Below are 27,855 nucleotides of genomic sequence, written 5' to 3' on the forward strand. Positions count from 1 at the left end.
CCGGCATTCCAACAGCAAAGCAAAGAAGAGTTCGCTTCCTTCGAGGGACTCCTTCAGACTCCTCACATCGATTCTCAACCGTACCTCGGGAACGGTGCCTTCCTACACCTGCTCGAACGTTATCCTGTCCTAGTTGCGTAAGGTTCAAACTCTCCCTTAGCTCTTAGCGCGAACCTATTTATTGTTCATTCTACTCATTCTCTACTTTCGTAATTTTCTTACCTCGGTACTGTAGGAAAAAGGACACGCCGCTTCTCGCGGTGTGCTATTTATTTATTTAACGTATTTTCTTTAACTTTGCCCACATAGTGTGTGAGTGCGTGTGTGTTTTTGTAGTAATATGCTATTCCTATTTTTCTCTTTCTTAATCTTTTTGGCGTTGACTGTTTGTTTGTGTCTCTGTTTTACTTTACTTCTCCTATTTCTAAGGCCTCGAAGAGTGCGTTCCATTTTAGTATGCAATTGGTTGATTTGAGTTTGAAAGCTTGGAAAGGAAACCCCCTGTTATCCTTTGTCGAATACTCTATCGCTTTCGGGCGGTTCGTTCGCTTTCCAAAATCGAAATTGACAAAGACAAAGAAACGAACACACTATTGTTTCGGGGAGAGCATCCCGGCAAGGACCTCCCGACTCACAGTTACAGTTAGCACGTTTATGTTGAAGTTTGATTCAGTAGTTAGAGGAGCCGGACGTTTGTTTGATGTTGATGTTAGGCAAAAATGAAACAAAAAGGCGTACGAGCGAGGCGGCACTTGCGAGAGAGCAATTGCGATGAATGCGAGCGGATCGGATCGATCGCCAGGACACCTTCCGGTGGGCGTAGCAAGGAAGCGAATGGAACAAACGCGATGCGCGCGAAACACTTATTAATTTATGACACTCACTAAACGAAGCTGCAGATTCTTGCCCTTACCAAGGACGAGGATGCCTCGTTACTCGATTTGTAAGGCTCGTCGGTTAAGTTTTATGCCCCTACTTATTTATTATTAAGCATCCCGTAGCATTAGCTCAGCCAATTTCGATTGCTATTATGTGTACTTTATATGCAGATTTCTCAGTCTAGTTTTACGGAATAAGCGGTAGCGTGTAAGGATCCGTAGGATAAGCCAGTCAGCGGAGACAAAAAGCGCCGCGAGAGTCGGCCCGTGACACAAAATGTGAAGCTACGATGTTCAAAGACAATGATTTTCGTTATGTTGCAGTACAAAATTTTTAGAAAATTATGTTTTGTCTTGATTTTGTCGAATACAAATAAATGGTTTTTTATCAGAACATATTTCGTTTTCGTTTTTCTTTTCTTTTGCCTTTCATTCGTTGTTGTCGTTTATTGTTTACCTTGCTTAGCTTGATGATTTGTTCCGCCTTGTTTGCATTTTGTTCGCCCCTTGTTTTGCGTTCTACTGCTTTTCCGAGCTTTTCCATTCGTTCTCAATGGCCTCATGGAGGTAAACGGTTTCCCGATCACGTTGGAGTGAAGAATTTTTATTCAAATAAAGCAAATCTAGAGTGAAATTGTTACACTATTGTGATATGATATTAACAGCATAAACTAGCAGAACAATTTAGCGCCGCCCTACCACAGAATAGTCAGCTTCTTTAGCGAATCGAAACTAGCATTAAAGGATATTTATATATATTGTTCCACTAGCAGCAGCGAAGGATACATGAGATATGACGTGTTTTAAAGTGCCTTACTATTACGAAACAACAACGAAACAACAACGAAAAGAACGCCAGCGTAGCACAACTTAACCAAAGACTTTTTGCTGGTGTTTCGGAAAGTTATTCAATTCTAGCAATATTATCGGATGCAGATAGAAAAAAAAAATCAGTGATGATCGAAAGCAATAACGCGATAAGGTAACACAATTCTGTAACAAATTTTTGCTGCTACGCAATTCTCCTCAACTCGAGTATGCTTCGAAATGTGCCACGAAAAGTTTACTACCTTTAATCGAAATTACGAATAGGCAGATTTTTACCATTACACACTTTTGCCAACTACTCTTTCACACAACACACAAAAACTTTCTCTATCTCTCGTTCTCTAGCTCACTCTCTATCTCTCTTCCTGTATCTCTAACCCTCACCCTAAACTAGCCAATAAAGAAGTGCATTACGACAAAGCTGGAGCAGCTAGCTCACTATTACCGTAAGCTTAGCGAATTACTAGCCGCAGGGAGGGAGACGTTTGCTCGTATTTACGCGTTTTAACCTACAAAGTGACTTACAAGAAAATACAAACCCGTACAGTTCAGCATTTAAACGCACAACCGTTCGAAGGCGGTAGATAGGCCAATTGCAACTACTTACATTCTCTCACTATTGCCAGTACTTGCCAGGCTTGCAGCTTGTCAAACAGAGATCCTCTGGCAGGGAGCTAGCACTTGTAGCTAGCTCCGTCAGAGGGCTTTTCTTCGGTCGGTTTCGTTCGAAATTTTTATCCAACCAGCGCCTGTGAGTGCCTCAACAAAAGAATTAGAAGATGAAGAAAAAAAATGATAAATAAAAACGGGAGCCTCCTTCTCCCGAGAGAGCGGCATGCGTTCGTCTTCGACTGAACTTTTTCACACTCGCCCTCGAAACCGTTCCACTTGCAGGCCTCGATAAAGGATGTTTGTTACACACATCAAACCGCGCGAGATAAAGCGAACCGGCGGGCACGCGGGTCCTCCCAAAAAAAAAAATAGGGTCCTTTTGCAGCGACGCTGTTGACACGCCGACCGTACTGTATACCTTTGCGGGTCGATGAAAATTGAACCCGCAAACAGTGGCTCGTCTCGGCCAGTTTCCGGAGGACCCGCGGAGGTCCCGAGGGAGCAACGCAAACTAATCAACCGAGGCAAAGGGTTCCCCGTGGTGGTGCTGCCCGGGAAAAAGCAAACACCCCGGAAGTCGAAGTCGGAGAAGCAGAGACCGAGAAGAACGGTCAGACAGGAGAAAATGTAACACAAATCTTAGCAACAATGAAATCAAAGCAATCGAACGTTTTCGTACGGCGCAACGGAACTCGAGGTACGGACGAAACGAACGCTTGCTGCTAAAGGGCTCTAAACGGCGAGAGCTGCATAGAATAAACATGGAATTGTTCCGATTTTTTTTCTACCCGCTGGAAATGCACAAAAGAACACGAAAAGAACAGAAAAGCAAGCATGCTCTGCTAACAAAATAAATATTGAAATAAGAAAATACACACACAAACACACGTACACAGGTACGGCAGCAGCAAAAGCAAACAAGGAGAAAAATTGTGAATGAAGTAAATTAGTAAAATTTAGCCATGCCAGAGGCGCGATCGTACGCGATCGCGAGCAGATCGAGCTGGTATTGGCATCGAGCGCGTCCGCGAAGGTCAAGGTTAGGTCCAGCAAAATGTCCTCACGAGCTCCATCGTACTCCCGACAAGGACACGGCAAGGACTCGCGACAGAAAACTCGCCACAGACGCTCGAGAGGCAAACGGTAAACGAAGCGGTTTAGCGAACCAACAGCCAAATTGAATAAAAACTTAAATGCATGAAATTATTCGAAGTGAGGTTTTTTTTCGTCTTCTTCTTCTTCCATTCCACCGTGTGTTTTCTTCCAGCACCAGGTCCAGGTCCAGTTCCCGCTCGTCCCAAAACTCGAACGCAACTGAAGCGCAGCGTGAACGTGTCCACGCCGTCGCCGGTCACGGTTTGGGAGTTTTTCGGCCGGTGGCCAGGTTTGGGCAACCTGTTAGCACCTCGGTGGGCCCCTCGGTGCCACCCACCGTGGCGTTACACCGACCGGAGCGGGGGGGGGGGTGCAAAAGAGATCAGGGGGGAGTCCTCGAGCGGACGGAATGGCCGCGTCATTTATCGTTCGATTAACACCCGCATCAGGGGGTAGCAAACAGACAGAACGAGCGTGCGTGGGGGAGAGGGGTGGTTTTCCCCTTCCGAGCGGTGGGTGGAGGGTAGGGGTGTTTTTCGATCTTTTCTTTTCCCTCCCCTCCCGTTCCCTCCCCCCTCCTCCATCGGTTCCATGACCTTCTTCCACCCTCACGCGCCCGGGAAAGCGCCAGCTAGCGTGGTCTGATGGAGCGATCTTTGCTTAGGGAAACCAACGGAACTAGAGCAAAGCAGCGTGACCACGAGTTTTCACCCCGATGGATGCAGCGGGACGTCGGACGCGTGCCGCTCGACCCTAGAACGGAACGGGCACGTGCGATCGTGCCAGACCACCGGCGAAGAGAGTGTCTAGTGAGGCGTATGAACGAACATTTGAACGCCCGTTTTTGAACTGACGTTTTGAAGCAAGACGTTTGAATTTGGGGGGGTTGGTTTTTCGTTTAATTAACTTTACCCTCAAATAGTGCTACGTTAAGCGAGCATCACAAACCCTTTCGGAGATTCACCTTCTTCTTTCAATCGATTCCGAAACCCGCAACGAGCTTTTTGCAGTTTGCACGATGAATCATACGCCCCATCTCGCTGCCGGGGGCTGCCGTCCAATTTGATTACCTAATTTTTCATTTCAGTCTCGCAACATGCGCACACCAGCGTAGGCAGGAGGCATGTTTTATGGAATCGATTTCATTTCCACTGCCACCGACACCACCAAAGCCGCCGCACCAACCGGATGGGGGCTGCTTTTCGCGACGGTTTATGCGTGGAATAAATGCAACACGCGCAAACCGACGATCGCCGTGCGGATGCCGAAATTGAATCCCATAAACCGAGGGCCCTCCCACTGGAGAGCCCCCGCTTTTTTCTGTCCGGAGGCACCACCATATTTTCCTTCGTTCTTTTGGGTGTAAAATGCAGGCTGAAAAGTAAAAGCCACTCATTACCGGTCCGGTACGATGCGTGGCGATCGCCTGAACATTGGGGCACCTTGCGCCTTTCGTTCGTCATCCTTCGGTCATGAGGTGTTCGAGGATGTGGCGCACGAAGGACAAGGTAAGAAGGATGCTTCCTTCAAGCCCTCTGGCTTGCCGACGCTCCTGCCGTCCACGCAAACGACAAAAAAAAACACCGAGACCCAACCCAATCGACGATCGTGCGGCCCACGACGCATCCTTTGCGCGCGGCAATACATCATCGTCAGGAGATGCGATTACAGAAGAGAACGGTGTACGGCAAAAGAATATGGCCCTGTTCGAGAGGATGACGAAGGAAGCAACGCTCCTTGCGGTTTCAGGCTCCTGTCCAGTCGCCGTTCGAGCCATTCTCAGCCGGAGGCTGGGAGGAAAATTTAAATTTTAAAACAATTACCTTCGAGGGCTCCGTTGTCGAGGGCTCGGATGGGCAATCATCTACCGGTGCAGTTGAGGCTTCTGCTGTTGCGCTGCTCCATTCATTCCGGATGTAGTCCCCGGGGCTAAATCTGCGGCGGCGGCGGCGCTTCCGTGGCAGTGGCAACTCGGGACTCTGGGCCTGGCTCCGCTTCCTGGCCCTTTGGTGGTGGGTGCAGTCACAAACGATAATACGCTCTTGGTCCACGGTGTGCTTTCCCGTTCATCACTCCCACCGTGGTCGTGGGTTCAATTATTTTGCAGCAATTTCCGACCAACTCGGCACACGGTGGTGGCCGTATGGTTAGTGCGGGATGTGCAATTATGTGAAGCCCGCAGAAGCTCCAACCGGGGCTCAATTTGCTTGCAGCTGAAGTGAGAATTCTGAGTCTTGCGAGTGATGCGGTGCATTTAACTGCATTGCCGGTTTTTAAGAGCTTTTGAAAGTGGTTTTTCTGACAGTTTTTTTAAGCAAAACATCGAATAAACTACGATTATGATCGTTTTTAATAAAATTTCATTACGATTATAAATGGTTGTTATTTCAATTTTAAGTGAAATGCACGCAATCTTTAGTAAAAAGAAACTGCATGTTGATTAATATAATAATCACATCTTATCGTCTTATGTAAACAGATTACAAAAACACTCGAAACGGCTTATCACGGTGGAAATTAAAATCTTAATGCAGTATCGTTGCACGCTCGCCTTGATAAAGCTCTATTCAATCGAAATTCACGCCATCGTACGTATCTCCACCATCAATAATATTGCTACGCATATCGCGTATCTCGCTGAGGAAAAATAAAACATGCAATCCTTTCCGACAGCCGCACTGCGATGGCCACATCTGTCGCTTCCGCCGAAAGGGCTGCGGCTTACAAATGATGCGAAAGATTGAACCCGATCGCTTGCAATCTCGACGGCAGCAGCAGCAGCAGCAACCGTGCCGATGATAAATACGCAAAAGAGCACGCCCTTCGGTTCCCTTTTGCTCACGCTTACGTCCTACGGGAGCGAGTGCGAGTGTAAGGAAAATTTATCTCCCCGCCCGAAGGATCTGCCGGCCACGCAAAAACGGGCGCAACTCCTGCGTTTCGGGCCGGGCGTAATCGAACTCGGCGCCCTCGCACGGAAGGCTCCCTTTTTTGTTGCATCGCTTCAGCATCATTTCATTTCGTACAACAAAAAAAATTAAACACCACCAAGCTGCGTGAGTGCTGGGAAAGCGGCAAATTAACTCGCTCGGTGCAGTTGGTTGCGCCGTTTTTGAGCCGCCTTTCGTTTTCGTCGAAGGTTCTTGTGAAGTTGACCAAAAGCCGTACAGGTTAAATCAGTTTAACTTCCTTAAATCCTTACCACATACGAAAGCCACCCTCTAAACCACGAGCAAATGAACATCAAAGCCGTTGCAAATTAATTCATTTGGCATTGTTTTCCGATCGCGACCCGATGCCATCGATCATTAAAGAAATCAATCGGGAAGCGGTACTGTTCCGTCCATTATTTTTTTACTCCTCATCTTGAAGTAGCACACTCAAGAGCCCTCTCGGCAATCGTAAAGAACATCCTCGATCACAAGTGGGCACAGGTCGTCGGCGGATCGGATCAATCACGACACTTGAACCTTGCGTGCGGGCTGATGGTTGGGCTAATTTATGCGTCACATATGCGCAACCGATGTGCCTGGTCAGGCGCAGTCACGACGCACGGTTGTGACGAGAGCCGCCTCGAAAGCCCGCACCCGGGACATGCGCGATGATGCAGCAAGATGACACCAATCCACCCGATCATGATGCACTCGACCTTCGCCTTTCGCGAGGGCTCGCTACGAACATCAACGTTTCGCAAGCGCACCAAAATCGCCCTGTTCGCGCAGGGAACCGTGCATAAATCAACCGAAAGCATATTTTATTCTAAAAACACCGACCGATCCTCATCGGTTGCGTCGAGTCATCAGCGCAGCGCAGGCTGATGAGAATGCTATGTTTTCGTGTGCTTTTTGCTATTTTTTTTGCCGGCCATTCTAATTGATTTAATAGCCCCTTTCGGGAGCGAACTAATCGCTTTCGGTGGAAATAATTTCTTCCGAATCCAATTAACAATTTAAAATTTACCAAACGATTAAAAATGCATCGGGTTTGTCATAAATCATTCCACCGGTTCGTCGTTGGCGTGGGCTCGAGCATGAGAAAGAGCTGTGCTTGTTAATTTTTTTTATCAAATATTGGTCCATACTGGAAGAAAAAATTCGCGGTTCCATCGCCGTTTCCATGGTTTTTAATTCGTGTGTTGCTTAGAAACGGCGAAGGGCCACTGCCGAAACACAGCTGAACCTTTCCTGCTAATAGATGGCGTGGAAATATGTGCCGCCAGCGCCTACTCTTCGATACTGATGCAATTTTCGACGCAGTCTGCTCGATCGCAGAAAGGATGTTTCACTCGTTTTCTAAGCCTCCGATGGGCGCACCTGATGGGTTGGTGTGCACGGGCCAACCATACGGACGATGTTCCCATTCCCGGGGCTAATAATCATTTTTAAGTTTTAATTAACACTCCCCAAACCGATGTATTATGTTTCCAGTCACGACAGATTTTACGACCAAGCGTCCCAAGCGAAAAAAGAACAGCGTGATCCTCCCTTCGTTAGCTGCGCTCAATCACACGGAGGCGGTCCCAAGCCAGCCTTCGCACGCTGTTTGCCTGCGCGTCAAGCGAACGCCTTGCGATAACGCCAACTCAACTGCATTGCCGGAAACTCTTGCACCGCGATGCACCAAAATCCATCTGTGGGTTTTGTACGAAAAAAAAAATAATTCAGGCACGAGCAAAAAAATCCATCTCTGAAACCTCCCACAGGAAGTTTCGCATTAAAGAAGAGCACCACCGATAAACAAAAAAACATAAAACCACGAACGCATGTGGCCCACAGCTTTTGGAGCAAAATGCCCGCCCGTTCGCACACATGCGTCCCCACTTACAATGCACGGCTCAGACAAGGAGCAGAAGGGATTTTTTCGTTCGGTGCGTTCAAATTTAGCCAACATTATGCCTCCGCAATTTATGAGAGCCTTCTCGTGGACGACTCGCGTTCCCAGACGATCTTCACCCACACGCGTGCAGCTCCCACAGGCAGACGGGATCGAATTTTCTCCTACACACGTCGCAACCTTGCGCGTCTGAACGCCAAATGCCAAACGGCCCCGAAGCCTGCAAGCCAGGAGCAAGACGATCATCGGACCACACGATCAAGTGCGGAAGGAGCAGAAAGTAAAAATAAAGCATCACACACACTCACACACACGAAACAACAACAGCAAAAAAGCAAAAGTACAACAACGAGACATAAGCATCCTCCCACCGGCCACCGGCGAGCGAGACATTTCCCGACGGCACCTCGCAGGACCCTACCGGACCCGTACCCGGACCCGGAGGCTCGTGAAGATGGCGGCGGGCAAATTGGCCCTCCCTATCGGATGGGCGGGATCCGTGCCAGAGTCCTGGCGGTTGTCGAAAGGAAAGGGGGGAAAACTCGTTCCTCAACTGATAACTACCTACACTTCGCTCGAAGCTACTCGATTTTAATTTTCGTTCATTCATAAAATCATTCATTCTACACTCCGGGCCGCCCGATCGTTCTCGTTCGATCCTGCTCCTACTAGGGTGGGGTGGCCGCATCGCATTATGTTGCCTTCTGGTCCACCTCCGTCATATTATTTGCTTCTCTGCGTGTGCTTCGTTCGCGTTTTTGCCTCGTTCGATCGCTGTTGCTATTATCCTCCGCCGTTATGATGCACTTCCACGCACTGGATGTGTGCGATTTTGTTCGCTTTTTTTTATTTTGCTGCTTGTTTCGTTTTGCCTTTTGCCTTTTTTTTCTTTCCCTACTCGCGTTTCGGGCGTGTGTGAGTGCGTTGTTCTGTACCCTTTCCGCTGGCTTCTATCCTTTTGGGGCCAGTTCCACAGCCACCGGACGCAGCGGTGGTGTTTCTTTTCCGCGGTGCTTCTGATTCGCGGTCGGAGTTTTATTTTTCTTCCCCGGGTTTTGCGTTGCACTTCTGTTCCCTACCGGAGACGAGTCGGTGCATTTTCCTTTCATTTTCCCTTTCCCTGCTGTGCGTTCGGGTGTGGTTTTTTTTGTTTGCCTCCCTTCTGCTCGATCTGCACTCCGTTCATAATTTGCGCTCCACGAATGGAGGGTCTCCTTGTTTAGTGGATGGCAGCCTGGAGGCCAACACACCAGGGCTACATGGGACCCGAAACGATGCACGGATGCTGCGTATCATAATTTTAGCTGCCGATGCTTCTGCTGCCGGTGCTGCTGGCGTTTGGCTACCCATTTTCCCTTCGCGATCGCGCACGAGATCGACAAACGCATCAACCGCATCGGTTCTCGGAAGACACGGTGCGGGACGACCTGTTCGGGTTCTGGCAGATGGTAGCGCAGGCTCGGTACAAGGCTCGGGTGGTGGATGGAAAATTATAGCTCCAAAATATGGTGTAGGTTGAGCGAGGTTCAGCGCACACACGCATACTTTTTGAGAAGATCCAGCAGGAAGGTGGTAAACGTGAAGGAAGAACTTCCCGTCCTGCTCCAATGAGCAATCTGGCTTTATGGTTGATTTTGGGGCTTGGAAAATCATTTATAAAACAGCAACAACACCTTCAGAAGTGAAAGGAGTGACTTCAGATTATGTATGCAGGATGAATCCTTTCTGTGATCGAGAATCTCGCATCTTTCCATCATTTTCGATCGTGTTATTGAAATACCATGAATAGCTGTTCTTCAGTGAAAATAATTTTCTTTTTAAACTAGATAAAACTCAATTGAATGGATTCACAATGCTTGAGATGATTGCTGCTTGCTTGTTTGGTACGAAGCTGCTAAAACTGTTGCTTTGGATGATAAAAATGCTAGAAAAACGTCTAATTCTTTTCACTATTTAATGGCTCTCTCTCTTCGTTTGCTATATAATCCATCTCAATGCTCACAAAACATCAGATAAATTGGCGCTAATTTGTCGTATCTTGGATGAAGCGCGTTTCGTTGATCATCAATTAGTTGTTCAGTCGTTAAGTTCTTCAAACCATCCCAAAGTAACCATCACACGACGTGCCAGGATTGATTTGATCGATTTTTGATCGGCATTAGAACGTATCAGGTGTCCCTAGCAGATGGGACACCATTACCGGGATCATCTACCATAACTCCGGCCTGGTTGTCTCCAAACTAACACCGCCCTGAACCTAGTGCGCCGATGTGCCACCCAGCAGCATTTTTTCACATCGAGAACCTTCGCAGGAACCGAGTGTAATATCTTCATCACATCACCGGTCGCCTAATGAATTGCCACACCATAAACTGCAGCGGAAAATCGGATCCCGGCATCGAAATGCGTATCCTTTTCGTATTTCACGTGGCCTTTTCTTTTTCGTTAACTCTTCATCCTTTTCCCATCCTTCGAAAGGGAACGGGAGACGCGAAGGTGGCCAACCTGCCGGTAACTCGACCCGCGCAGTCCCGGGGTGGCCCAAGTCCCGGGATGTTTTATGTATTCTCTTCGCCCTTTTGTTTTACTTCCCATCGCAATAACAATAATAATAACCGAATAATCACCATCATCTGCGTCTTAAATCAGTGGAGCGCTTCACTGGCGGGGTTGGCCACCAGGCAACGCGAAGAGGACAGATTGTACGCCCGTAGCTTATGCTGTCGATGTTGCGTCTTCCGCACCGTTCGTCCTTAGCCCTTTTTTTGCCCTCGCACCCGGGCAGGTACCCGAGAAGGATGCGAACGGCACCCGCATTTATGCTTGCCAAATGCTGAATGGAAGCCTTCTCGGTTCGATATTATCGGAAACATGACCAAACAGCTCGCAGGTCGCTTCCATCGTCGGAGATGCAGGTGAGCCGAATGGGAGCTCCAACGCCCCCGTTTCGGGCTTGTTGGAGGCGTTTTCATCTCCCGTACGTCCTTTGCGGAGCCACAATTTTGCCAGAACGACCCGGTTGGGACAACTGGGTTGGATGGAGGAGAAAATATGATGCTACATGGAATTATGAATGTAATATGCTTATGCTCTTCCTGCGCCGATGCTGCTGCTGCCGTCTTGGCCATTAGCTTTTTTGTTCGGCCTTGTTTAAGGCTCCTTCTCTCTCTCTCTCGCTTTCTCCTTTTTTACTTGCTCCATCGCCGTTGCCCCATAGCGATTCGGAAGCTGCGCCGGTGGAACATGCGACGACCATCCGAGGACGACGACGACGACGACGACCTGGGTCCATGGCCTGCAACCGAAAATCAACCCCGCAACCCAACGATGCAACGCCTTTCAACGCCTCCGACGAAGCGGGCGAATCGCCCCCAGGGACACGAGGGCTTCACTTATTCATCACGGGGGCGGCCCATCCTCGTGGGACGTATGCGTGCAATTTGCAATATCGTCCTTTTCTTTTTTCACCGTGCGCTCGTCTTCGGATCGCTCCCGGCCAGGCAGGGCATCTTGTTCGCTGTGTTTTTATATACCCTTTTTTTTCGTTGCTGCTCCTGCAGCTGCTGCCGCTCAGGGCCCACCGATTGATGTTCTCAATTTTGCGCCCCCCCCCCTCCCCTCTCGTCGTTCCCGCCATCGTTTTCCACCCACCCAACCCCACTAAGGGGTTGGGGGTTTTCTAATCTCCGGCAAGCAGCTGCAACGACGCAACCGATGCTTTATGACGCTGCCCAAATTATACGCCCCGCTCATATTCATGCAAATATTATCGGGCGCATCGCTTGGGCACCCATTTTTTGGTGGTGCATGGGATGTGGAGGGTGGAAAGAAAACGCATCCCACCAAGGGCTCGGTGCAGAACACCGTGATCATCATCATCATCATCATCATCATCATTATCGTCAGCGGCATTGGCGTCGGTTCTCGGAAGCTGCCTCAACGGTCGACGGAAACATATTAACCACCCCCGATTCGCGCTTTTCCTCGTGCTTCTTGCACCGTGGGTGCGGTGGGATTATTAAATGAGCATATTACTCGCGCTTTCGCCCGCGAGGAAATGCGCGACACACACACACACACGCATGCACGTTCCGGCCGGGGGGAGGATTTGCAATTTACTGTTTGCCCGTTTGCTGCCGGTTTGGAGCGAATACTCGGATATTACGCTTCACTTTCCCGGTGGTGTAGAAGCCATCGAAACTGGCGGAAGCGTTGCAATTGGGCGTGATGGGGGTGAGAGAAGAAAAAAAACGCTCGGGAAAAACCCACCCAAGAGCAGCGCATCTTTGGGACGACTTCGTGCTTTCTTGGCACAATGTTGCACAAGCGGTTTTTGCTGGTGCATTCGTTCCGGGTCGCTTTTCCCTCTGTCGCGGTTGGCAGCAATCCAGCTTGTTAGGGTAGCACGGAAGCGTCCCTTTGTGATGCTTTTGTGCCTTGCATCGCGAAGGAAGCGGCTGCTGGCCAATACTTTTATCTTAAGTTATGCAAACAACCCGTACTAACGTTCAATATTCAGGGGATTTAAGTTTACGCTCCTAATCACGGGCAGCGTTTGCTTTAGAATCACAAACTAGCATTAACTTAAATTACGCCCAATTATGATTCTGTCTTTGGTTGAATATGTATGGGGTATTTTTCCCCCGCAAGCCGAAACAGCTCGCAATCTCATTATCAGCCGTTCAAAGCACTCTCGTTTTGTGGCGAATTTATGCACGCCCTCAAACCCTTAAACTGTCTTCCCTTTTATATGCCATTTTAACGCACTTTCAGGTTCCAGTGCATTCGTTAAGATGCACGCTTGACGCCCCTGCGACGAGGACCCTATTTGCATCGTATCCCGAGGACGGAGATTAGCTCATTAACGAACGAGTTAACAGGCCCACGTGCTTCCCGAAGAAGATGCGAAAAATGCGCCGTTTTTTCAACTCCCTCAAACCACAACCATAAACCGTGCTTCGACAGCGACCATTAAAGGTGGCTGCGTTTATTTTATTGACTTTGGCAAAGCCCTACAGCGCAAAGCCTACTACTGGTCTTGGGTTATTTCCGTACATGTGACCGGTATTTATTTTTCAGATTTTGCTTCATAATTTTATGACAAAAAAAATCCTACCACAAGCCCCTTTGGCGTCGCGTCGCATCGTTAAAAGTACATTCCTCCACGCACTCGCCTCACGGAACCGGACGTACGTTAAGAGCAGGCTACTGCGCTAGTAGTAGGTGCCCAGAGTCCTGCGGGCCCAAGCGCACGTTGAACCACAGGAAACAGCTTAATTATGACGGCGAAAGCACAAGCCGGTTCCCATGAGGGCCCCGTGCAGGGCGTGCATCGACGAAAAGTGCAGTGGGCGCATTCGGTGATTGTAATAATCTTCTCTCGAACGGTGAACGAGGCGCGATATCCAACCGCAGCCTCCGAGACGGGCACGCCTCTCGGAAACACGTGTCCAAGCGGGTTCGCTCGTTTACATCATCGGCTTCATCATCATTATCACGGTAGGGTGAGGGCGCGCGACCTTCGAAAGAAAGTGCAGCATCTTCATCAAGGTTCGTCGCATCCCTTATTCATCCCTTTGGCTGCCGTAAATCGCCGAGCGAACCCAATCCGTCTTGAGCCATGAGGACCGTGGCCCGTTTGATCTCTCACCAACAGCGGTCCGAAACCTAGAGGGCCCCGTTTAGGTGGTCATAAAACGGAGCCCAACCCAAGGGCTGCTGCAAGGGTTTTCCGTTTTTATGGCCGCTTTTGTCGTCGATTGAACCGCTCGGTGCGAGTCCGCGCAGTCCGGGAGGGCTTAATTCCGATAGGCGAACCCATTCCGAGCGCCGCGGGCCATTCCGCGGGACAGACCCTTTGCTGGAGCCTGAGCCCTACGGGATGGGAAACAATCACACCAGCGCGGCTGCTCCACATCAAACTAGATTAAAAAGACATTAAACTTAGTTTTTGGTTGCCCGAAAAGCCAAACCCCTCCGAATGTCTCCATTCGAAGCTGGGGAAGCGATTTAGATTGTGCGGGTTCAAGGGACAGCAACCCCACGAAGGGCAGCATCCACTCGATCAGGCAAAGGGTGGCATTCCGATCCGTTTCGTTTTTAATCCCGCTCGAAGACCTTCACCCGAGGCGCTCCCTAGAGGGGGCGTTTTTATCATACCCGTCGAAGAGCTTGATGATTAGTTTTCTCTCCTGATTTCAGCTTGTTTGATTTGCTCACTGTACCTCGAATAGCGTACCGAAAGCGCGTTAATCGAGGTGCAGAGATCATCACTTGGGTCTGCCCTTTGCTGGGAGTTCACTTTTGCTTGGTCGAGGGCACGCTTATCGGGCTTAAGATTTTCGGCAATCGAACGCTCCCCAAGCCATCGGGTCGAGCTCGCACATCCAAAAAAGGCCTGATCGTCGGCCGCCGTTTAATCCTTCGCCCTCCGCCGCGGTACCTTAATTGCTCAATTTTCACGAAACAATATTTCACCCAAATTTATGCCGACTTTTATGATGGTTTTATTCATTTTATGAACGCAACCCCCGAGCCGCGTTTTATGTACGTGCACACGTTCAACACAGGCCCCGATCCCGAAGGATCGAAAATTCGGTTTAATATCTTCTTAATCGTTTATTTACGGCTTTTCTCCTCTGTCTTATCACGGTCCGGTGCAGGGTCAGCCCGTTTGCCAGCCGTCCGGTGACGGTGGCCTCGGAAACTCCCACCACTGTTTTTGGGGCGGCACATAGTAGGCATAAATTTATTCCCTGACCTGACGTCGCCTCGGCCGAACGGCCTGCTACGATGCCGTCTTCGAGGTGCACCACACCTGCATGCATCTGAATATGGATGCAAACGGCATGGCAAGTAACGCAGCCTTGCATGGGCTCGGGTGTATGGCAATGAGGCTCGCCGGGTCCCGCCGGGTGGTTGAAACTGAGAAATGTAGTTTTGAGCTTTAGTGGCCCATTTTAAACGCTTCAGTAACATTAAATATTCGCATATTCTAGCAAGAGGATTCGAACGATTCTGCACCACTTACACGATCGAGAGAGAGAGAGAGAGATGCCTGCTTTTAATTAGCTTTTAAGGTATTTAAATGAAAATTTGCAAAGAAAAAACACACACTCTTTTCAAACACGCCCTTCCTTTAAACCGCTTCATGCGATAATATTCATCTGCTTGCCTCCGGAACCGGCTCGCTGGAACTGGATTCAATTTGCAGTTAAATGGTTCCTTCTCTCGGGATCTTCGGAGGGCAAGGCTTCAAAGCCTGCGTAAGCAGGAAGGTCGAAAAGCCGGTGCCAAAGCGCTTTCCCCTTCTACAGCATATCGGTTACCGTGTACACCTGCGCACGCGTGGTGACTCGATCGCTCGTGACAAGTCCATCCGAGTGCGCGTGCTAATGGACCTTGCGCGGGGTGCCACAAGCGGCCATTTTTGCCCATATCTGTCACCATGCCGGCAACACCAGCAGCAAATCCCCCACTCTACTATTTGCATAGAAGAGCCCCACGGCATGTCCAACTCCCGGATCGGTGATCCCTTCGATCGGACCCTCCGAAAACGGAGCTAATCGATCGATTCAGGTGTCGCTCCTGGAGCTGCACTTGGGATGCCAAACCGGTGCCCGAGGGAGCCACCCACCGGTCCGAGTGCACCTGCACCTGCATACACCCGGATGGGCGGGCTGCAACACGCGCGCCACGGTTACTTTCCTCATTAAAGGAGATCCACAAATGCCACGCGGTTTATTTCACCATAAATCATGCGGACGCATTCGCCGTTTTCAACGCCAACATACCCAGACGAGCATCCCTCTCTAACTGGCCACCAGGAGGAGGCAGGTGGAAAGGGAGGAAGTAGCCACCGAAAACGTAGAAGGAAAAAAAATCCGCCACGGTGGCAGTTGCAGTATAACTTTTATGAGCTGTTCTCACTTTATGGTGGCACGCCGGTTTTACGAGCGGATCACGACGCAACGGAATGGGCAGGTGGGAGGAGGAGAAGGAGAAGGAGGAGGAGGTGTGGTCAAAAGGGGGAGCGGGTGGGAAAGGGGTTGGTCCCGAGAGGCCATGTTGAGTGACGTGAAATAGGAGCCGGACCGGGTGGTAGGCCAGCCGTTAAACGATTGACTCGCCAAACCGATCCGACGGCCGGTTTGAAGGGTGCAAATAAATAAATAAATAAATAAATAAACACAGCGAAAAAAAAGGACACTCCACTTACACCCGCTAGAAGCGCCCACCCGCGCGGCCGAGGGATGATGGGCGAATGAAAGGGCGAGCAGAATTTCGAACCCATGTTTGGTAAGTGCAATAAATTGTGGCTCGGAAATGTAGCTATGTACGGGTGCACTTTGCTCCCGGGGCTTGGGTTGGGTTGGGCTTCGGGGGTGCCACCTACTCATAAATGTGGCAGTCGATGATAAAAAGAGGTTAATGCAATAGTGCGCCATGATCATTGCGAAAGGAAATTTGTTTTATGACGCTGCACGGGTCGATGGTCGCTTGGCTATGAGGTTGAGGGCTATGCTATTGGTTATGCTGCTGATCATGTTTATGCTGCATTAGTGTAATAATCCCTTACACGTAAATGGGAGTTTTTTTTTCCTTTTTTTTCTGCCGATACTTGTACATCTCTCATTTCATTAACAACTTGTATTTCACTTTCAACTATTGGCTTTTATTGATTTTCTTTTTAGCTTCCATTAGTGTTAAAATATTTTGCAAGGGCAACTTGTTTGTTTATTACTGGGAATAAAACTCTAATATTTGCATCAGTAATCAGATGTATCAGTTTTGAAATAATCGCATCTTCTTCCGCAATGAACCTGCTCCAAACAGCGCCAACGCGATTATTTGTCAACCCCATCGTCAATTTATTTTATATCCCATCATGTTCACACACCAAAAAACCTTCCATCGGGACACAGCCTTGCATCTCGCCCAATCGCTGGGGGTTTCGGAGCATTTTTTAGCAACTCCCCCCACTCGACCAACGCAAGTTGCAGTTTATTTATTTTTTTTTTCTGCGAGGTGCCGAGTGCTAAACTGTTAACATTTCACCAAAAGTGTTATCTCCTGCACACATACACATACACACACGCACGTTCGGCGCATTACCGTCGGCATAAATCTAGCGTTATCGTCGTGGGAGACGACATTAAGTCACCATTAATCCCTACTCGCTATCGCTGGCACGCCCGATACACGAACATGGGAGGCCGGAATCGGTGCATATATGCGCCACCACGGTCGAGTGAAAAGAGCGAACGGAAAAGAAGCAATTCCTTCTTTTTTTTCCTCCCATGCTCGCCCCACAGTTTGCTCACTGGCACGACCCGTTTTTGCGGGCGGAATGTTAAGCGAAGTTTGGCTTCGACTTCAAGCAACGCGTCAAATGGCAACGTGAATTTGGTCCCAGCCTCGAGACGATCCTCGATTCCCAAGCGCACGCAAAAACCGCTTCAACCGACCGATCGAAGGAAGCAAAAAGCAAACGATCTTCACTTGCGTCGGTGCCGGTGGCCAGGGAAGGCCTTTTCCGACCAACCCAGACCGAGACGAGGGCTCTGGAATGTGCATTCCAAATCGAGCACCAAATGCACCCGATGTGACATCGCCACCGTTGCGTTCGGTGCATTCCGCGGCGTGCAGTGCGAGAGCATTTTCCTCGCTAATAGAATCGCTATTCATTGCATTTTTCCTGCCTCCTTGGGCGCGTTGGGGGTCGCAATTTCACTGGCACAATTTGTATCCCTCGGTTCTGGAGAAACCGTTCTTGATGCACCGATCCTCGCCCGAAGCCCTCATGCTGTGTCTCGACGACGGGTGTGTGCGAAAAAAAAAAACCCTCCAGGATGCTGGGAAATCGGGACCTCGTCGTTGAAGCCAACCCGATCGTTGAGACGTCGATGGATTAAAGCGAACACTTATCCCTTGGGCGCAAATGAACGCCCACGATCATGTGGGTTGGTTGGGTGACGTTTGTTTTCTTCTTGCAACAAGCGCACATATGCGCTTCGCCCTCTCTTTCTCGCGTATGCTCTCCCAACATTCCACTATCAACCTACCTACCTGCCGGTAAAATATGACTTGCAAATGTCGTGCAATTAATCAGCCATGGGTCGTCGGATTCCACAAACGACACGAATGTGGCCCGCCACCCTTACGCGGTCAGGCTTACAAATGGCATTCCGCCCGAGGGACAGCCAGGATGGTCCGCACCTTGGTCACAATTAGCCACCAACGGCGCGCCTCCGACGGCCTGTCGCGTTCAATGCTGGCAGCTAATCCGTTCCGGGTGTCCGAGTTGGTCCTCCCACGCCATTCTGCACTTGTTGCGCGGGCGAGATCTGCTGGATGGGCTCCAAAATAACGAGTGGCGGCGTGCTGAAAAACTGAATTATGCTCGCTAGGGTTGGCGAAGCAGGTGGTGACGGAAAACCCCACGAAAAAGCCACAAATATGTTTGGGAGTTGATCGGGTTTTGTGCGAATTTTATTTCGGTTTGCTTTTAACGACACGTTCACATTTGGCATTGCGTCAAGAAAACCCCAGGAAGTATGGCATGATACCTGGAGGGTTATTCTTCATTATCGTGCTTTTAAAATAGTCAGTGATTAAATTACTGCATTTGCATTACCAGCAGCTGGTTTGGTTTGGATTCAATTATGACTGTTTAACTCATTCGCCGCTAGTCATGGTCCTGGGACTAAATTTTCACCAAACATGAAATCAAAGCAACCCATAATTGCAACAGACATCGCTATGGAAACGACGTTGCGTAGAATTCATAAGTAGGAGAGTTTCTTCTTTCTCTACATCCTTCATGCTTGGTGTCGATTTGTTGGTCCACTTTAAATTAGATGCAATAACTCAACTCAAAACCACCGCGATACCGTGCAAAAATTATCCGCACAAAAATCGGACTAAAAAAACTCCAATCAGCTGGTATATCCCGCACGCTCGGAGTGTGATAGGCGTTTGTATCGACGTGTCTTTGCATTTATGGACAACACGCCACAACCGTCACCCGGTGGCAAAAAGTGTAATGCAACAAAAAAAAAACAGAAACACACACCATACATTCCCACTAAACATCGCCCGCAAGGGTGGAGGATCTGGTTTGGCATTTCCCAGCATCCCCTTCGAGCCACCGGATTCACAACCCCTAAAGTCCACCCCCAGCCAATCCACGGACCAACCACGTACACAGACGCAACGAACAAGCCGAAAGCGACCGCCAGTACCACCGGTGACCACCGGGACGACGCAGATAAGCCCACAGGCTCGCGCGAACCGGAGCCATCGACAAATCAACCCGAGCCCAAGCCAGAGCCCCGAGATTATATGTTGCTCCGTGATTTAAGAGCCGTTTATTATCGGACTTCCACCTCTCGAGGGGGCGCGAAAACACCGTCCATCGATGTGCCACACCCTCGGCGTGTCGTTTGCAGGCACAACTGCGATCGAGATCCTTGGGATCGGTGGGTGGTGGTGCACAATTTCTCTCCAACCCAGCACCCGGTTCCTTGACCGATGGGTCTGTCCAACCCGTACAGTGGTGGGGAAAGTTGTGCACCTTTTGAGCGCATTAATTTCACGGGGAAATGTTTTTATTAATGCCGGCGATTTTGAAACAAGATCGCGATCGCGTTCCGATCATAATGGGTTCCATTTAACGCCTGTTTGGTGTCTCTTAAAGTTCAGTTTATGAAAACCATCCCGTGGATTAATTCAATAATTAGTCATTAACAGCGTTTAAGCACGTTCCGGGTCGTTTCGCAACCATTCATTTTCCATCCACTGTCCATGCGTGGTGGTGGCTGCATTTTCACTCTTTTCGCACCAGCACCGGTGTCTGGGAAATGGTACACTTATCGTAATCGGATTTGTCTGTCGCACCCACGCAACGCAGGCTCAGCGAAGACCCGGACTGATCGTCAATCGGGTGGCAAAGTGGCCCATAAATATCGACCCGTGGTGGTGCATTATCGCAGCCACATTAAACATGTAACCGCTGGTCCGATGCGATGAGAGCTGTTTTGATGGATCGAAAGGCTAATGGAGGAGCTAACTGAAGAGGCTCAGACAGAGTGACGTCTTTAACGTGTATTACGATAGGGAACAATCATATTACGAGGTCTTTAGATACGCGATTCATTGGCACGGCTTTTACGATGCTCGTTTGCATTATTTTAAAACAACTTAGTAACAAATCATGGAATAATAAACAATCGTGCGTTACGGTTACGTGCAATAAATACACTACAATTGCCCGACCACATTCCATTCGTACGCATACATTACATCAAACTGCCTTAAAACGCATAAATACACCAACCCAAAGAAGAACCTGTGTGATCCTTCCGGCGCTCCCGAAGCCACCACATCTCAATCAACCGCCCGCCGACAGCTTTCATCGCGCCGTCGGATAAACTATTCCGGCCTCGGGCCCATATCTTATCGCACCCGCCTGGCCACGGGGTTACTTCCGTCCGTTATCCCCATCACACCGGTGCGAAAACAGGGACGCCTAAGGGCGCCCGAAAGAGAGAAAAAAGGAGGAAAGCAACACGCTGGCAAATAAAAAGAAAAAAAAAAGAGTCGGGAATTTCCCGCTGGCGTTGGGGAAATAAATCTGCGATCGAATTTATTTGCGTATTGTTTTCGGTAAATTTATATTTCATTTTTTCGTTCCACTCGAACGCGAGAACTCGCTGGCGGTTTGGCTTCAAACGGTCACGGACCGGAAGGCGGCCTGCTCCTGGTCGAGTTCGGATCGTTTATCTCCCGCGTTGGCAGGGTGGCATCGGTGGGTGATGGGCTGAAATAGGGGTCCGGTTTGAGGTGCTCCTGAGGTCCTTGGGTGTGTGTCCTCGAAGCGGTTGTAGCCCACCGATCGAGCTGATTGTATCGTGCAGCTTGCCAACTCTCGCACCGGGTCTGGCTCTCGTTGCAGTTTCGAAACGGGGTGGCTCAAGGGCTTTCCCGTACGCTGGCGGCTGAATGCCGGGCGTCGAAATGGCACAGTTTGGTGGCCTTTGAATCGCCAACCGACCCCATCGGGAAAGCCCTCGATGGGGGATGAAACCTGCCCAAGCCTGCTCTAGGGATGAAAAGTGTGTTTTCCGGCTCGTTTCGAGAAGGATTTAAATTGCGTTTTTAGGAAGCGATTTTCATTAAAATTGTTTTACCTATTCCAAAACTTTCTAGCTCACGGATTTTCTCATGTTTTTGCCCTCCTTTTCCATGGGAAAGCGTGGCCCACCCTTTTGCGCCCTCACTTTTCCGCCCCACCGAGCACGCCAGCGCCAGCTCGCCTACGTCCTACCGCAACGGCCCGAGAAGGCGCGAGAAGTAGGTGCCTCCGACGACAAGACATTCGCCGAACCTGACGGGATTTGTTACGCTTCCTTGCGTTGCCTTCACCAACCGTTGCCGGCCCTTGTTCCCCGAGTCTCTGGCTGAGGAATGGGAAAAGCAGAGCTTTCTCAGAGCAAAAGCACAACTCCCGGGAGGATAGCAGAGCGGCCAACAGAAGGACAACCAGAAGGGTCGCCAACGGGGGCGCAAGAAAACAAAAGTTCGCTCCACACCGGTCCCTCCAGCGCAAGTGCACTTGCGTTCTCATCGGGTGCATTTATAATATTATTCATGTGCATGTCGGGGAGGGAATAAAATATGACCGTTCACACTCGCGGGTTCGCTTTGCTCGAGGTGCCGACTGCAAGGTGCCGCCGACATCGATCCAAGGCTTGGGTGGATTTTTCGTTGGCCGGCCATTGGGTCTTTGGAACTGCCGAAGCTCAACCCTCGACGGTTTCATGCACTTTTAGCACAAAATCGCACTTCAGAAAAGCACCGTCCATCGCGCATGAACGGTGCGTTTTTTTTAGTTTTCTTCTTGCCTTTTTTTATACCGTGCTTCTGTTCCTTCTGTTCTGCAGCGACCCAGGAAAACCGGTGACCTGTGGTGACGGAGCGAGACAACGCAAACAAGCCGTGGGGTGGAATAAAATGTTGCAAATTGAGCGCTTATTAACGCGAAATGAGCACCCTCTCCATTACCGGGCGTCGTTCATCATGCAAATGCGCCAAAAATAAAAGAGAGGGCCAGCTTCTCGAATATTCCATGAAAAGGATTTATTTATGCAACAAAATTACGATCAAAAAACGATCGCTCAATGAAGCGCATAATTGATGACAATTTGCCATAATTTTAAATCCACCGCTTGCTTCTCTCGGTTCTGCGTTACCATGACCCCGAGCCCAAGTGCAACGCGGTGCATTTGTTGCAACACACTTGCCACCATGCAGGCATGCACTTCCATAATTGACACATCATGTAGCCACGCCGCATCTTCCGAGCGAGCACCCTTCGGCGCGAGGGCTCAGAAAATTTCTCAGCTAATTTGTACACCCCGTCCGGTCCGTGTATGAGAAGGGTCTCGGTTCGATGGATAGCTTCGAATAGGTGCTGAACCACCCCCTAAAACGCCCCCGATGAGCCCAATAAGGCCAAGTTCAACGGGTCCACCTTCAGCAGGGTCCGCTCGTTCGCGCCTTAACAAAACGTGACGACATGGAACATGGGAAAGGGTTTCCGAAAGGGCCAGGGACGAACCCCAGGAACCCACCCACGGGGTGGGCTTGGGAGGTGAACGAGCCACGACCCCACGGGCGGTATGCCACGAACACGCGGGGCGAATGCAATCAGCGCGCAACAACTTCACTACATCGCATCGCGCGGTAGTGAATTGTTGCGAAGGTGTGTACAAATTTCTAACTCCCTTCCCGATTGGCACTGTGGGGGGGTGGGGGGGTTGTAAAGGGAGGTCGAAGGGTGCGACGGGGTTCCGGCGTCAAACGGTGTCGCGATGGAGTCGTGCCATTCCGTACAAACCGCGCGAAGAATGCACCTGGGATCGCCGATTGCGCCTCTCCGGAACGGAACACACCATCTTCGACATGCATGCTGAAGGAATAAAATATCCACCACCCTTCGACAACTACCCTGCCACCCTAAACATCCCCTTCAACAGGCTTAACGACATCGGAAGGTACCGGGACGGAACCGATGCCGAAACTCGTGCCAAAGATGCAACGCGTCTTTTAGGGCCGCCGGATCCAGCCACAACCTGCGCTAACGAACGCTATAAGAATAAATAAAGAAAAAGCACACAACCCACAGGGTGGAAGGTACGTCACATAACTCCCTTCACGCGAGGGTTCACATTAAGGGTCCCTTGGGTACGCGCAGGGGGTCAGCAGTTTTGCACACAAATCACTTCCACGGTCTCGGCAGCACCCACCCGAGCTGGTTGAGGTCCCCACTCGTGCAACAGGTCCCGTTCGGAAAGGGCTTCAAAGTTTCTAATGCTTCCCAAAGGCGGCCACGGATCGAATCCGAACGGCGTGTGCCTCGGTCGCATCCTGCGCCTCGATCGAGAGGGGTTGAGCGTGCTGAATTATGCTCCTAATGGACGTCGAGCGCGAGCCGGCCGGGCCCCGAGGTTATGCTCGATTGCGCGTGAAGAGTCGTATTAAAATGATTTACCATCGAGCTGGTGGAGCGAGAGCACGCGATGGGACGGAAATTCACGTTCACGGCGCTTCCGAATCGGCTCTCAATCTTTCAAATGGTGCTTTTAAACGGAAGCAGCGAGCGTTTAAGCATCGCAGAAGGCGTTGAGCTAAGAAAGTGATCATTTATCGTACTGACAACTGAATTTAAATAATATTTTGACATTTAGTTTGATTTTGCTCATCAAATAAAATGTTTTCTTTTTCGAACAGTAAAGCCTTTCTTTCCTGAACATTAAATTGCAATACCCCAAAACCGTTCACGGACACCTGCTCCTTTCCAAACACGATTTCCCGATTGTGGCTCCGTAACATTTCACTCCCGGCCACGAACCCGCAGTAGCCTTTTCTCGGGCAGGGGAAAAGGGCCGTATCCACCCAACACGCGCTTCCGCGCTTCTGGGCAAAACGCTCCCGCCGACGACCCAGGACGAGGCCATCGTCGACGTCAGGCCGGCAAAAAGCCCGCCACCAGTGAGATTTATCGGCGCGGAATTCTCGATAGGTGTAGTAAATTACCCGCGAACAAGCACCACCGACATCCGCGCGAAAGTCCGACCTCGACGTGCGGAATCGCACACACCAAACCGCGCTTTATTGCACCGAAACAGGTGTCGAAGTGGCGTTCAGGTTTAGCCCCTACGTTCCAGCAGTAGAATCGAGCAGAGCAGCGAAGCCTTCGCGGTTAAGGTTGGGCTTTGGGTTGCGCGTATGCAATGACGGAAGGATAGGTTCTCGGGCGTTGTTGAACAACTTTTATGGCCTGCGAGCAACACGTGGTCGGTCCGGTGAACCATCGAAGGCTTTTCGAGGCGGGAAGATAATTCATGCCCTATCTCCCTTTGGTGGTACTGGCAGGAATTCAAACACATTCCAAGGATACAAATGGCTTGTTGGAATTTCTCACACCAGGTTAATATCTCTCGTCGAGTGGTGTTAGCTTTGCGTACTTTCTCGCTATTGCGAGGTTCCAAACAGAGTTCCAAACAACCGTACAATCGGTGGCCCGAATGCTTTAGCCGAGGCTCATAAAATCCCGTCAGTCACTGGCAACAATTCGCAACAAACGGCACGGCAGTTAGCCGGCTAACGAGGTGTGTTTCATAAAACAGCACCACCACCAACACATAATGCGTGCAATTTTGCCACCCCAAATTGCTTTCTGCAATGGCAGCTCGAGTGAAAGAAATCTGCCAAAATATCGATGCAAAATGGGCGCCCGAACCGTCCAACGGTCCAACGTACCGTAATCGGTGCCCTCAACTGAGCGTTCTCGAGCCTAAAAACCCGCTACGGTACCGCTAGTGCCAGCAGCACTTGTACCTGTGTACCGTCCGTGCTCGAGTGAAATGTGGCCACTTTCCGGGCTTTCCAGGGCTCAAGTACCCGACCCCGGGGTGTTTTCCTCCTATTTTCCCACCAGCTTCACTCCTTGCGCGCTGTTGAGTCACGTCAAGTGCGTGCACCTCAACAGTGGCGGTCCAATAAAGCCCAACTAACGACCCAAACAGACGGCCTCTAGCACGTCACAGGGACAAAAACCTCCCCGGCAACAGAGCGGGTTTCTTCTTTCCCCTTTTTCGACCGTTGCATAACCCTTGGCATAATTTCCACCACCGAGTCGAGTGCCTGCGCTTGTGCGCTTTGTTGCGCGGCCACTTCTCGTAACCTCGGGCGGGAACCCTGACAAGCGTACACCTGACGTTCGCCGGACCAGGACGAACGAAAATAAAATCGCAAACAAAAAAAACCAACCCACCCCCACCCACTCCACTCGGGGGGGGCCAAGGAGAGTTCAACCCCCCTTTTACGCGAACGAGCTTTTAATTGTTTGCGTTAAAAGAGCGTCTTCGCGGGACCACCGTACGCGGGCAGATCGAAAAACCGGTACGCAAATATGCGCGCCTCGGCACGTCACCATCGTCGCCGTTCGTCGTTTTGGCCGGGCGTCGTTTTTATCGAGGGCGTACGTCATTATGTGCAGGCGCACGGGACGACCGGACCGGGACGGGTTTTGATGTTGCAATAAATCAAAAAGCCAAATTAATGCAAGTGAAATTATATACGCCATCCACCGTCCTACCACGCATGGCACGTCCTTTTGGGGATCTTTTTCTTCGTCCAAAAACCTGCAATGGGCCGGGCAAAGCGGCCACAACGCCGGATTGCGAGTGGTCAGGTGTCCGTGCGAGAAATTCGGACTCGGGTTTCGTTGTCGCTAGGTCCACCGCACACCCGGAACCCTCGCTGGTGGAACGTTCCACCCGCGAAATCGAAACCAGTTCGCTGGTCCGGCTCCTTTGTGCCCAATTTTTGTGACCTTTCTCTCTCTCTCTTGGTTTTACTCCCTCTTCTCCATCCCATTCCATCGTCTCCACGACGCGGCAGGTGGTCTACATGTGTCATGTCCGAACTCATAAAAACTCATCCCAAAACCCTCCCGCACACGGTGCGAGGGTTTCGCGCGATTATTATCGTCCGACCGGGGCGAGGGCTTCTTCAAAAAAAAAACCCCCACTCGAAACCTCTTGGCGGCATGGTCTTATCTAAGGCATCATACCCGGCTGGGGATGCTCCCGCGGATGGATGGCACTCTGAGGTCCCTTCCGAGAACGCGGCCAGTCCCGAATTTGGGCGCATAAAAATTCGCCGGACGCCACTTTACCCGGCCGGGTCGAGCTGGTGCTGTCCGCAATCTAGCCATCATTAATCCTAATCCGAATGCGTTATAAATCTAATTTTGCATGCAACATTAACTCCGACACGGCGAGACGAACCACCCAGTCGATGGCCACGGCTTTCGCCCCAAGGGGAGTTGACATTCGCCCCTTGGTCTGGAGCTGACTCTGGGTCGGCCCAGGCCGTCTGGGTTGCTTTCCTCGTATAGATCGTGGTACATCGCGTTTACGCCACGCCGAATAACTCATGTCATGTTCTGATCGTGCGATCGAGATTTCACGCGATCGCCTCCCCTGGGATACTCGTTGAAATTCGCAGTGCAGCTGGTTCGTAGTCGTCGTACGTTGGGCGGTGTTTAGATTAAAATTTGTTTAATTATCTGCAGTCGGCGAGCATTCGGAGGAAAACGCATCTTTTTGGGGGCAATATGATCATGTGGAAAACCCGCGAGTAGATCATATTTGAGCGATTTGAGAATACCAAAAGTAAATGATGCTACGATCACGATGGCAATAGGTATATTAGCGTCTCCTTGATGGTGTATAATATTCAAAAAAAGTTGATAAATTTATTTCCGAGCCACAACAAATCAAATGTATTGGTTCTCCTACAAACGATCACCTTCACACCACGCAAGCACACCTGCTTTCGAGTTCACCCACCGATCATCGCCTGACAATACCGAAATGGAGCATTCCGGGAAATAATAGCCCTCTACGGTGCACCCAAATCATGCCCATTGCCCTTTACGTTGGCCCTTTTCGATCATCATCTCGTACACACGTGCTCTCTCTCTCTTTTCCTCCTGCTAATAGACCCACCTTTCTGACCCGCTCCAGTCCCCGGCCAGACGGAGATCTGGTGAAATTAAACGCACCGGTGAATGGAACGCACGGTAAGAGGGCTGGTTTGGTTGGAGAAAACCCTACCAGACAACCGCCAACCACCGGGAAACGTAATATCTGTCGTCTGGGCCATCGGTCGCGCTCGTAAAAGTTCCGCCTTACTCCGGCAGCCGCCGTCTGGCGAGGATCGGCACTTTTCCGCAAACTTTCCCGCCGGAAGCGGGCTGGGAGTTGGGTGGGAGGATCAATGAGGGAAGGTTGCGCGATAAAACCCTTCTCTCTTTCGCTCTCTCTCTCTCGGTCTCTCGGGCACTAGCTGTTTCCTAGACCCTCTCGATATAAAATCATCACCCGCCAGACGCAGGGACGCGCCCTCGTTTGAGTGAGCAGCGCAGGAATGCTTCACGAGGGGGCGGTGCGATCACCACCGAGAGGGGGTGGTTCCACACCCCCAAATCGTTGCGTCTACGACCCGCGATCGCTACGGGGTTGGGGGACACCAGGCA

Source organism: Anopheles nili, chromosome 3 (genome assembly GCF_943737925.1).
Source record: "Anopheles nili chromosome 3, idAnoNiliSN_F5_01, whole genome shotgun sequence".
NCBI classification, from domain to species: domain Eukaryota; kingdom Metazoa; phylum Arthropoda; class Insecta; order Diptera; family Culicidae; genus Anopheles; species Anopheles nili.